The sequence below is a fragment of the Dermacentor silvarum genome, chromosome 7 (genome assembly GCF_013339745.2).
Source record: "Dermacentor silvarum isolate Dsil-2018 chromosome 7, BIME_Dsil_1.4, whole genome shotgun sequence".
Taxonomy (NCBI): Eukaryota; Metazoa; Arthropoda; class Arachnida; order Ixodida; family Ixodidae; genus Dermacentor; species Dermacentor silvarum.
This window is the reverse complement of record NC_051160.1, coordinates 84257382-84269873: the sequence shown is the minus strand read 5'-3', so window position 1 is coordinate 84269873 and position 12492 is coordinate 84257382.

Here is a 12492-nt window from a genome sequence, read left to right as displayed (position 1 = left end):
AGCATTGAGGGGTATGTTGAAAACCGAGGGTTTCTAAATTTTGGACACGCGCGCGTCTCGGGGTCACACCAAACAATTCATAAAATAATAAAGAAAGGTCCTAGGGCCTTCACATTTTGATATAAGACGGCTTAAATTGATCCGGTAAAATGTCTTCCCAGCAATGCATTTGTGTTAAAAAGTGAAGCGGACTTTAAGGGGATAAGTGTAAGCTTCGTCTTTGTAAGCTGGCTTTCCCACGTTGTGTGTTGCAGGGAAGCCTACTTGTAAAGAAAAATGTGATGCGAACGGAGCCCGATAACGCTGTCGCATTCCACTCTTAAAGACGAAGCTTAAGTGTCCTCCAATTTTTTTAAGCACTAGCAGGAACGCGTATAGCATTGCTTCTACTATTGCGCACCATGACACGTGGAAACTTATCATGGAAGGAAGGAAGGAAGAAAGGAAGGAAGGAAGGAAGGAAGGAAGGAAGAAAGGAAGGAAGGAAGGAAGGAAGAAAGGAAGGAAGCAAAGAAGGAAGCAAAGAAGGAAGGAAGGAACGAAAACATTTATTAGGTTCTGCAAGTTGTGAGTTGCCTCACAAAGTGGGCTGCTTCCACCTTGGGACCGGCAGGCAGAGCCTTTCGGCCGCGTCGTGGGCTTGCTGGACGGCCCATAGTTGCTCGGTCAGGTCCGGGCTGCGAATCGCTGCCTTTAGCCTGTCCCGCTTCTTGGTGAAATTGGTGATCCTTGGTTGCACGACCAGAGGATGTGTTCTAAATCAAGTGGTGCATTGCAGTCTGCACACTGTGTGTTAGGATATTCGTCTGCCATGTAGAAATGTATTCTTCTTGGTGTGGGATAAGTGTTTGTTTGTAGTAGTCTTAAAGTAAGTGCTTGTGGCCTTTTTAATGTGGGATGTGGAGTGTTAAATTCTCTTCGGCTGAGATAGAATTGTTTTGTGAGCTCGTTGTATGTAGAGGGGGAGTGATGCGCACAACATTTTGAGACGTACGACGATGCTTGCACTCGTGCCCTTCGAGCATTATTCGTTTAATTGGGGAGCGATCCTGTCTGACTGAAGAAATTTTAGAAATTTTTACAATTCCCCATGCCTAGATCACTCAATTTAGGATTTGTTGCGAGTATTTATTTATTTATTTATCGCATGCGTACATTCCGGAATAGTTGCGAGTGCTTTTTTCATATTATTGAAAGTACTGTCCTAAATCTCCTGTGAAGACCAACGCGCCCTTTCGTCTTTCGTAACTTCAGCCACCATTGCGCGCGTACGCAGACGCTTGAACATTCGCTCCGTCGCCGCACCTTCTTAGCAGTAGCCAATCAAATGTTTTTTGATGCGAATCCGCGTTTGGCCTTGCCGTCAACTTCGTGGAATGTGTGCTCTTACCAAGTGGATCCGCCTACGTGCGAGATAATGTGCGCTGTAGCTTGGCCAACTTCATTGATTGGTCAATATTAATGCGAACCTGTATTAAACGCAAGGTAGATGGTTCAGCGGGATTGGTCGCTCTCGCCGTTCCTGCTGAACGTGCTTAGCGTCGACAGCGCAGCTCATGGCATCTCCGAAATATCACTTCTTCCGACCTCTGTAGTCTTTCCATCCCTTGTCGTTCCCCACATTGATGACCAATGCACAGGTGTTAGCCACCTTCTATACAGTCACGATGCGGTCAACAAGTTTTCTTTTCGCTGTCAATCAATGAACCTCTCGCTAATCGTCGTTATTGTACACTCCAAGTTTGACAGCCGGACGAACATCTTTCCCGGAGATCTGTAATGATGCCTGCGGCGTCCACTGAAACATCCACTATTCTCCAAATTTCTCGGATTCATCAGTCTCTGAATTACGCGTGTCATTGATGGCCAGTTTTCACTGACAGTATGACACCCATTCTAACAAAACAATGGGTTTCTGTTCCCCAGGTAACATAGCCTGCCCACGAACACTTTATCTTCCTAATTCAAATGACTCCAACCAACACTGCCATATTTCCATTTGTTAACGTTACTTAAAAAAGTAGGTCAGTTGTTGAACTGTTTCTACATTCGCTTCACATTTATAATAAAATAAATGCTTATGACCTGGGAATATGATAAACTCTGTATCATCACGCTGACACGCTTTGGTAACCTAAATACGAAATAAATAATGTCTAAGCTTTATTTCAAGAGAAACTTTACGGCTATGATAGAGACTTTGAAATACCCCCCAAATCACAATTATTATTATTATTATTATTATTATTATTATTATTATTATTATTATTATTATTATTAATAATATTATTTGGTGTGTACATATATACATACAAGGACACGAAGGAAATAGGGAGGGAGCAAGCTGACAACTGCCACCGAGAATGGCACTACGCCTGCCTACTCTTTCAGGAGGAGGGAATAGAGGAAGTGAAAATATGAGTAAAGAAAAGAGGAAATAAAAAAATGAGGGAGGCACAGAGAGAACAAAACAAAATACAAATAATGTCTATAAACAGCAGGCCAAGTCAGTTCCTTCAGAAAAGTTAGCAGGGCTCGATGGGCCTGGTAATGTCGAGCAGCGCATTCCCTTGGAAATAGGCAATCGTCAAGGGTCGCACATTGCAGCCCAATAAGTCTATATTAGCGATGCGCGCTGTGCCATGAATGCGGGACGCTCTAAAACGAGATGTTCAAGTGTATCACAGGAGCCACAAAATCTACACGACGGGCTGTACACACGTCCTTGTTGGTGATGATGTGTGGTGTTTTATGGCGCAAGGGCCAGTTATGGCCAAAGAGCGCCATGTCAGCCGTCCTTGTCGGTATAGGCGTTCGCGCACCAACACAGACCCAACCCTTAACTTATATAGCAGTGCTCTAGCACGACGGGGCAAGCCTCGACCACGAACACGGGGAGGGAACGATCCTTCTGCCACACGCCAGTCTGGGTGCTGCTTTAGGAGGTGTCGGCGTATCAGGAGACGAGCGTTTTCAAACATGCAGGAAATGTCAGGGCAGTCACATTCGTGGTGGGCACAACCTGAAGCGAGGCGATTCACCTCTTCATTTCCAGCGATGCCCACGTGCGAGGGTATCTACTGGGCAATGAGGGACACTCCAAAGGAAGTAACGTTGCCGTATGTTTCTTGTATACTGCAGAACATTGGGTTATCGGCATCTTGTCTCAGTCTGCTGAGGGCAGCACGGGAGTCTGTAAGAATTACGACCTTCAATGCGTTGAATTCTTCTTTTGCGTACTTCAGAGCAACATCAATCGCTGCCAGTTCTGCAGTTGTTCATGAGGTTGGTTGTAGTATTCTTAACACCCGTCTGATGCCCAATATACTTAAAACAAATACAGACAAGCTGCACTGCTTAGCTTACCGAGGACACAGAAGAAACCTACTATGGAACTTTCATAACACATAAAATAAAGAGTTCAGTATATATATTTCAGTCTTTAATTAAGTCATGATCAGAATTTCCATCACATATAAAGAAAATGCAAGGTCGAGTTCGCGCGGGACATGGCTGATGTCGGTAACCGCCGTGATAATAATAAGTAATCATGGCTGATAACGGCCATATGATGGTTCCACCGTTTTAATACGTTAGCATTCTTGAGGAAGTTCACGCACTTTTCCGGCCCATGTATCTCTGTATCTGTGTGTAATTGTATCAACCGTTTTCCCGCCTACCTGGGTCGATCCATAGTTCGTAGTCGAATGGTGGTCTTCACTGTGGGAAAATACTGCTGTCCAAGTTAGTGAGCTCACAGCCGACAGAATCACTGAAGTCTGCTGTCTTATTTTTATTTAATTCTTGGCCACGTAAATATGATCCTCAAAACTTTCCGCCATATGTCCATTAACTTTTACTCAATACAAACGCTGTGAGTTGCACTGCCAATTATCCTTTTATGCTGTATTGGGATGTATTCTATAAATTGATTTCAGTGCGAGCGTTATGAAGCGTTATCGAGTATATGGTACTCAATCAGCCTTTGAATACCGCCTAGCCTAAGCCACGTGCAAATGGTGGTTACTGAGTATGACACAAACTCCAGCACTTCGTTGATTTGATCATGCCACGAGGGCGGCCTGATTTCGTAACTCTTACTGAGGAATTGCGCTTGATATCATTGTGCTTGGTGTTGCGTCCCGAATCGGCAGGGCGCATTATTTGGTTGTGTCCATCGGGGCAGCCGCTTTCACCAGCGTCGCCCAGACGGCGACAGTGCCCGACACCGAACGAGACGGGCAAACAAGCGCCTGAAATCGGCAGTGCGCATTTTTTTGGTGCTTCCCCCGATGCCACCCACTTCATCAGCGGCCGCTTACCTGGCGACGTGGCCCGACACCGGCTGTGACGCGATGACAAAGAAGCTCACTTAGAAGCGACCTACCACATCGCCACCCTTCGTGGAAGCGGGGACCAGCGCGAAGGCCACTCTCCCGACCCTGGCAAGATGACCGTCACGGAAAACAAGAAAACAAGTCGCCGACGTTCGTGGAAGGAGTGTGAACCCTATGTTTTCAGGCTGCCTCGTCCTTGCTTGGAAGGTTAACATCAGAGGCGGGGTTCTGTGAACAATACGACTCCTCTGATTGGCCGCACCAAGATGATTCAATTCCCTTGAGTAGGGAACTAGGGAACACGAACTGCTTAAAAGGGGCCTCTCGAGTGCGACTGAGAGAGCTCTGCCTACAATCTCACTACTCGTTTCAATATGCAAATAAACGTTTCTTCTTCTTTCTGGGGTTGTACGTGCCAAATCCAGTTCTGATTATGATTACGACTACTGCTCTCACTTGTCCAAGGTGTTAAATGCACTAAGTGAAGCCGGACTGAAGATCAACATGAAGAAAAGCGAATTCTTTCGAGGTTTTCTTAGGGAGATTCTTCGACGGACATACAAAAAGCACAAAAGAAGAATCTGTTAAACGCATATCTCAGTTGACAAAACCATATGATGTACACTCGCTCGGCGTGTTCTTAGGCCTGGCAGGACATTTCAGAGCGTTTATCAAGGACTACGCTTTAAAGATGAAGTCCCTTACATTACTAACGCAAAATGATACTCCTATTGTGTGGACAGAGGAGTGTGAGAAAACATATCAGGATCTCGTCAGAATAATATCACCCGACCCAGTACTCACTATTCCAGATTTCACAAAGCCGTTTGAACTAAACACTGACGCATCACATTAAGGGACAGGCGCGGTACTATACCAAAGGGGCGAGAACGAGTCCGCCAAATGACGCCATAAAGCCATTGGGTACTACTCGTACACATTGAACAAGGCAGAGATCAACTACCCGACTACTGAAAAAGAGGCCCTAGCTGTAGTCATATCGTGCGTCATGGCACTTAGGTACTTCAGAACGTACCTTGAAGGAAGACAATTCAAATTATTCACGGACAATCAAGCCTTGACCTATATACTAAGCATTTCTGAACCGAAAGAAAGACTGGCGAGGTCGGTCAGCGAAATGCAGCAATTCGCGTTCGACGTTGCTCACGGGCCAGGAGAGAAGCTGCCTGACGCCGACGCAGTATCAAGGCTATTGATGCCTCCGAATTCTGAGAGGTGTGTGAACCAACTTCTTTGGGACGGCACGGAAGATATGGCTTTCAAGAATGGTAGACTGCACATTCCTAACACGAGCGTTGCAAGAATCTTGCAGCTTTACCACGACTCCCCAGATTCTGGTGGCCACGACGGTTTTTGGAGGACATACTCGAAAATCAAGCAAAGATTCTTCTGGAGCACAATGAAGCAGAATATAGCCGAATATATCAGAACTTGTCACCAATGCCAAATCAGCAAAGCAAAATTCAAGCCTTGCGGGAGCGCAGTGATCCTAACAAAGTATTCAAGCAAGCCTTTTGAAACTATGCAGCTTGATTTCGCGGAGCTGAAGAAAAAAGGGGAGGGAGTGAGAACTACACAAACATTCCTTTTGGCCATCGACGAATGTACGAGAATGGTGGCGTGTAGGGCAGGAAAAGAAGATGCCAACAGCGTCATATCGCTACTCAGTCATGAAATGTTCAAAAATGTCGTGGCTGACAATGGTCCTGCTTTCAGAAGCGAGCGTGTAAAACAATGGACTGAACAACGAAATATACAACTTCGTTTTGCTGCACCTTATCATCCTGAAGCCAACGAGTTGGCCGAGAGAGCGATCAGCGATATCAAGCTGTTTATCACACTCTATCCGGAATTCCAAGATGGTTGGAAGTGTGCTCTTTAAGCGGCTGTTAATCACCATAATAACTCTCATACAACCGCTTTGGGATGCAGTCCATATTTTGCTTACCATGGGAAATCGTAGTGGCTTCCATCTGATCACCTCCTTGATCTTACAAACGTGCTAACCCCCCAAGAACGCAAAAAATTGGTAGAAGAGAAGGAGAAACATAAGGTCGTCATGAAGCATAACTACGACCGTGCTCACTCCACAAAGGTACCTGACATGAAAGTAGGAGATCTTATTCTGGTTCGAAATGGTTTGCAAGGCTCAAAAGCTCCTTTCACGGGTCCTTATGTTGTGCTGAAGACAGCCAGCCAACAAGGAGTCTTGAAAACAATTTGGTGCAGTGGACCACAGAACGCGACTGAGATGGCATCAATCGGCAAAGTGGTGCCTAATCAAGCCAGGAGGGCGGACGATCAAGGGAGGGCCTCTGTAACGATCATAAAAGGAGGAAGACAAACTTCGTGAACGAGAAGAAAGAAGGAAGATGAAGTATAATTCTCTATGACTATGGCAGAATAAACGGGACATTACAAGGGACTTCGAGGTGAGGCGACCTGTGATATGCCACTACTGCAAGCGGCAGCCGGGACATGGCAGCTTTTTGTAAGCGTCGCAGGAATGTATTCTCGTACGTGAGCGACACTGAGAAAAACGATAAAATTCGAGCATCGTACATGCACGACCTTGCAATATATGGGAAGCAGTGCAAAGTACTTCGATAGTGCGCAGCAACCCTTGACGTAATTCACTCGTCCCTGGTAGGCGCAGATGATTACACTGGAGAATGCGCGTGAATTAGGCAGGTGGTTGAGGCTCAGCGTGTCTGCTTGCCAGTGGTCAAGGTAACCGTCGAAGGCCCCTTCGGTAGGCTAGAGACCAAAGCAGAGGATCGGACAGAGGATCGGACCCACTTTAAAAGGAATACAGTAGGATAAACCAGTGTGACTATTTCTAACATTTCAATTATGTGAGCACAAGAAGCGTGAAAAACAAAAGAGATATTTCAATACCAAAATCAGATTTGAGGCACGAACTATTGCTGCACAGATTCTTCGTAGGAAAAAAAAAAGATACAAAAATACAAAGAATTGCAGGGTTATATATACATGAAGTGCTTATAATGAAATGCATATTACTTTTCACAAAAACACATTCGTGTAGAACAGATGGTATCATGAATGCGTCATGAAGATCAAGCGCAAAGTATTCTTGGTGACAGTTGTAATATCAATCTCATGCTCATGAAAAAAATTTTGAAGTACAAGTATGCTATATTGAAGCATTAGTCCTCCATATTTCGTGCGACAAAACGGGACTTTCCAATACTCTTCGATGCGTGTGTTGCATATCGGTGTCCTAATCTTCAAGTGCGATAACGACGTTATGATATCTTCTGTAGTATTCATGCGATGTTTACATCGTATGGCCATAATATATGAATAAAGATTACGAACAGGTATTAAACTGCCTGAAAAGTTGCTTTGTAAGTGCATTGAAGGGCACGCCAGTTATGCGTCTAAGAGCTTTTTTCTGAAGTACAAACAACTGATGTAAATTGGATGACGTAGTTTTGCCCCATACAAGAAAGCAGTAGTTAAAGTTGGGCAATAATAACCCGTTGTAAACAAGTAAATAGATATTTGGTGGTAGAAAAAAGCGTAATCTAGCCAAAATACCGACAGTCCTCGAAAGTTTGGTAATAATGTGCTTAACATGCGCGTCATAGGACATATGCTGCGTCTCCCTAACATGCGTGTCCCTGGGCCAAGTGTTTTCAAGGAGTCAGCAACCTCTAGAGGTGTTTGGTCAAGCATAAGATTTTCTGTGAGAACTACCGGCGACTGTTTAGGAGTAAAAAAGGATTGCTTTAGTTTTGCGTGTATTGATTTTTAATGAATTTATATTACTCCATCTCAGCAGGCCTTGGAGGAAATCGATGATGTTTAACTGAATTGTTTTAATGTTGGACCCGCAAAATAGAACAGTCATGCCATCCGCGTACATTGCATACGTTGGTGTTTTGCTAATGCTAGTGACATCATTAACATATAAATTAAACAAGAGCGGTCCAAGAATGCTGTCTTGGGGAGCACCAGCATTTATCGATTTGAGAGGGGATAGGTTGTCGTTCATAGAAACACACTGTTTCCGGTATTTGAAATATGATGTTAATATTTTTAAAGGTACTCCTCGTATCACGCAAAGTTCAAGTTTTCGTAATATAATGTCTTTCATACTGTCGAATGCTTTTTAAAAATCTACACATAATCCAATAACAAACTGCTTGTCCTCAAATGCTTTTAGAATAATTTCTTTTTGTGTTAATAGAGCATGCACCGTCGATCGACCTTTGCGAAAACCAATATGCCATTCATTCATCAAATTGAATTTATCTACGAACTACGAAGTCGTTTCAGATGAGAAACGGCTTCTGAGTTTCAGATGAGATGAGTTTCAGATTAGATGGTTCAGACGAGAAAGGCGGAGAAGCACCCAGTCTTAGAGCGATCAAAGAAACAACAGATCATGGAGTATTGCCACCAAGCTTGCTGGCGTTTCATAAACTACGCAGCGTCTGCGCTAACACTATTCTCGAAGAACAGATGACAGATCAAAGTATCAGGCGGTTGGACACGTGTCAGCAGGAGCGTGTAGTAGTGCGAAAGAACGTCTAGTTTTTTAAAAGGCGGGGAATTTCGTTTCGCGCCTATCAAGACAAGCCAGAGATATTTCGAACAGCTAGTGCTGCCGACTAAATACAGGGCAAACATCCTCCATATGGCTCATGATAATTCATGCTCGGGCACTTGGGCATAAAGAAAACTATAAAGCCAGGCTGCTGCAGAAAGTTTACTGGCCAGGATGTTTCCGCGACGCAGAAAACTTTGCTAAGTCATGCGACATATGCCAGCGCGTGGGGAAACCTAATGACAAGTGGAAGACACCGCTGAAGCTGGTTCCTATAATATCCGAGTCATTTCGGCGTGTTGTCATTCATGCAGTGGGACCGCTGCCTACAACATCCTTGGGGCACAAGCACGTGCTTACAAGGATTTGTCCCGCGACTACATTCCCCGAAGTCATTCCTCTGAGAGAACTCAGCTCATCGGAAACAGTTGATATACTTCTGAGTGTTTTTTCTCGCGTGGTTTATCCGGCGGAACTCCAAAGCGACGAGGGTAGTGTCCTTACAAGAGCTTTGACTGCAACTTTTCTGGAGCGATGTGGAATAAAGATAATTCATAGATCCATCCACCATCCCCAGACCAACAGTGTAAAAGGTTGGCACTCATCGCTAAAACGAGTGCTAAGAACTCTGTGTCGAGAATACTCTCGCGACTGGGAACGCTGTCTTCCCGCTGCAGTATTTGCTTTACGCACGGGGCCGCACGAGTCGACCGGCTGAACTGGTGTATGGCAGCGAACTGCGATCCCTTCTACGGATTAAAATTAAATTATGGGGTTTTATGTGCCAAAACCACGATCTGATTATGAGGCACGCCGTAGTTTGGACCACCTGGGGTTCTTCTTTAACGTGCACCTAAATCTAAGTACACGGGTGTTTTCGCATTTCGCCCCCATCGAAATGCGGCCGCCGTGGCCGGCTTTCGATCCCGCGACCTCGTGCTCAGCAGCCCAACACCATAACCACTGAGCAACCACGGCGGGTCCCTCTACGGATGCCTAAGAAGACGTGAACAGGGGGCGTAACACTAAGGGCAATTTGCTCGCTGCTCTTGCCGCTGTTCCTCACACCATCGTTTTGACAGCGAGTGTCCACGGTCATCGAGTGCGATGTGTTCATGTTCGCCTGCGCGCGCGTGACACCATGCTTGTTAAGCTAATGTTTAGAAGTTTGTATGGCAGATAAACTACTAGCATTACTTAGTATAGCTGTGTAACAATTTGTTTCCCCATCGAGACTTCCACTTTCGGGTGGAACTGTGACTTCTTGGCAAATAAGGTTTGGAGTTTCTTTCATGCATCCAATGTCTTTAGTAAAGTTGAATTGTGGCAGTAAAGGTGGTTCTCTATAAGTTTACTGGAGAGATGTGAGAGATATACTGGAAAGGTGTGGAGAGACATATTTTTGCACAGCACACTATAAAATTATCCCAAAACCAATGTCACGCATACTGCCAACGGTAATGCGATCGGCATTCAAGCAATGCAGTGACATACCGTACTGATTAAGTCACGTTGACATAAAGTTAGTAGTGATTATTCTGAGACTTCCGTTGCTTGCGGTTATATGGAAGATACACTAGCTCCACTATAGGCCAACTTTGCTATAGCAATCGCTTGCCAAAATCGCGCCTAAGCAGGACACGTGACCACTACTCTATGACGACGACGCAGTCACTACAAAACAAAGACGAAACAATTTGGAGGACGCTTAAGCTTTGCCTTCAAGTGTGGAACGCGATAGCATTCAAAGATACCTGGCTGTTTGTCCGGATTCCCGACAACTGCAGCTTTCTTTTTTTTCTGAATCTTGGCCCCGGCGCGCCGCTGCCGTAAAGACCCGGGGCTTTAGAACGCTGCCGAGGAGGCGAGCGCCATCTGCATGGCGTTCTTGCAAGGAACTCCGACCGGGGCGCGTGGTTGTATGAATGGTCGAAATGCTTGAAAGGGATTTGTGTTTGAGTTTACGCGTAACAGAATTATGTTTTATCGTGTAATCAAATTAAAAACCGACGCTATCATACCTCTAGGTTGTGCTTAAGTCGTACTTTAAGATTTTCCTGACGCAATTTTACGTTGAGAAATTCAATTAGTTCACCAGCGCTTGTGCGCCACTTGGAGGGCCTGCGTGGTCGAGGTGGTTCGGGATGATTTTCTTGGTTGCGGACGCTGATGCCGAGACCGATGCCGGATTTTCTGCGACACGGGGCCCTTAACGCTATCGCGTTAATAAGAATGACTCGAATGGAACGACTAAGGCGGTATGACGACGGCATGAAGACAATGAGATGATGATTCTGAAATGATATCTTTGGTACAACAACGACAGCGTAGCAAAGCGATGGTGTGACGACGAATATATGACGGCAAACGGATGGCAAAGCTTCAATGACTGTGACAGGCACGACTACGACGACACGAGTGCGAGTGTGTGAGAATGGATGCATGGAAGGGACTGTCGTACGACGACAAAATAACCACATAGGCATAACAATGGTGGTATGATCACGAGTAAATGACCACTGCACGAACGAATACGATGCATTTGTCCCAGAATGAATGGCGTCGATGGACCGACGGAGACCGTCTCATGACGATTCCATGACGACGACAGCATGGTGACAACGGATTGACGTTTCTAAAGTGACGACCATGGTAAATCGACAGGTTGGCGATGACGGCATGACAGCAGTTTTTTAACGAGGACGGTGTGACGGCGGTGGCATGAGGAATGCCGGATGACGAAGCCGCCAAGCTATTATTAGAGGTTTTCCCCGACTTTCCCCATCACACTGATGGAAGTAAAGTTAGTAATATAATTATTATTACTAAAGTTTAAATAATGGCGATGGTACCGCTCACTGACGATGGTATGACAACGAATGCATGACGGCTGTATGATGACAGTGGCATGACGACCATCGGATGACAAAGCCCGAATGCCGACCGGCTACCACGACATCGCGACCTCGAGCGCACACCTATAGTGGCCAAGTTCTTAGACAACTTCGACCACGTGGTCGGCGTAGAAGGCATGACGACCACAACGGCATGACAAGAGTCAGATGACGAAGCTAAACTGTGACAATGGAAGGACAGAGACGGCATTGCGACCACGAGCAACTGCTTGGTGGCCCAAGCTTGTCGACAACTAGGGACACCGGGTCGGCGTAAGAGGCCAGATAGATACAAAGACAGGCAGATACACAGGCTCAAAGCGGCTGAAGTTTGAAAATAATTATAATCGCTCTGTGAATGTTTCTACTGTGCATATACTTCATCAAAACCAACAATGAGGATCTGCGACACAATGTATTGCGCAAGCACAGCCGAAATAGCTACGAAAATAGAGATGCCAAACTCTTGAAAGCGCATGCTTGTTGCTTCTTGCTCATTAGGAAATAAAAGTTCATTCATGGTTAGAAGATCTTACCATGCGAAACTTGTTTTGGGGCATCTGCACTGGTACTGTATTCGACGAATTCATTCGACAATTTGCATTCGACAATGATATTAGAGTCAGAATGACCAAAAGTCTCTGTATCTCCTTACACATTACTG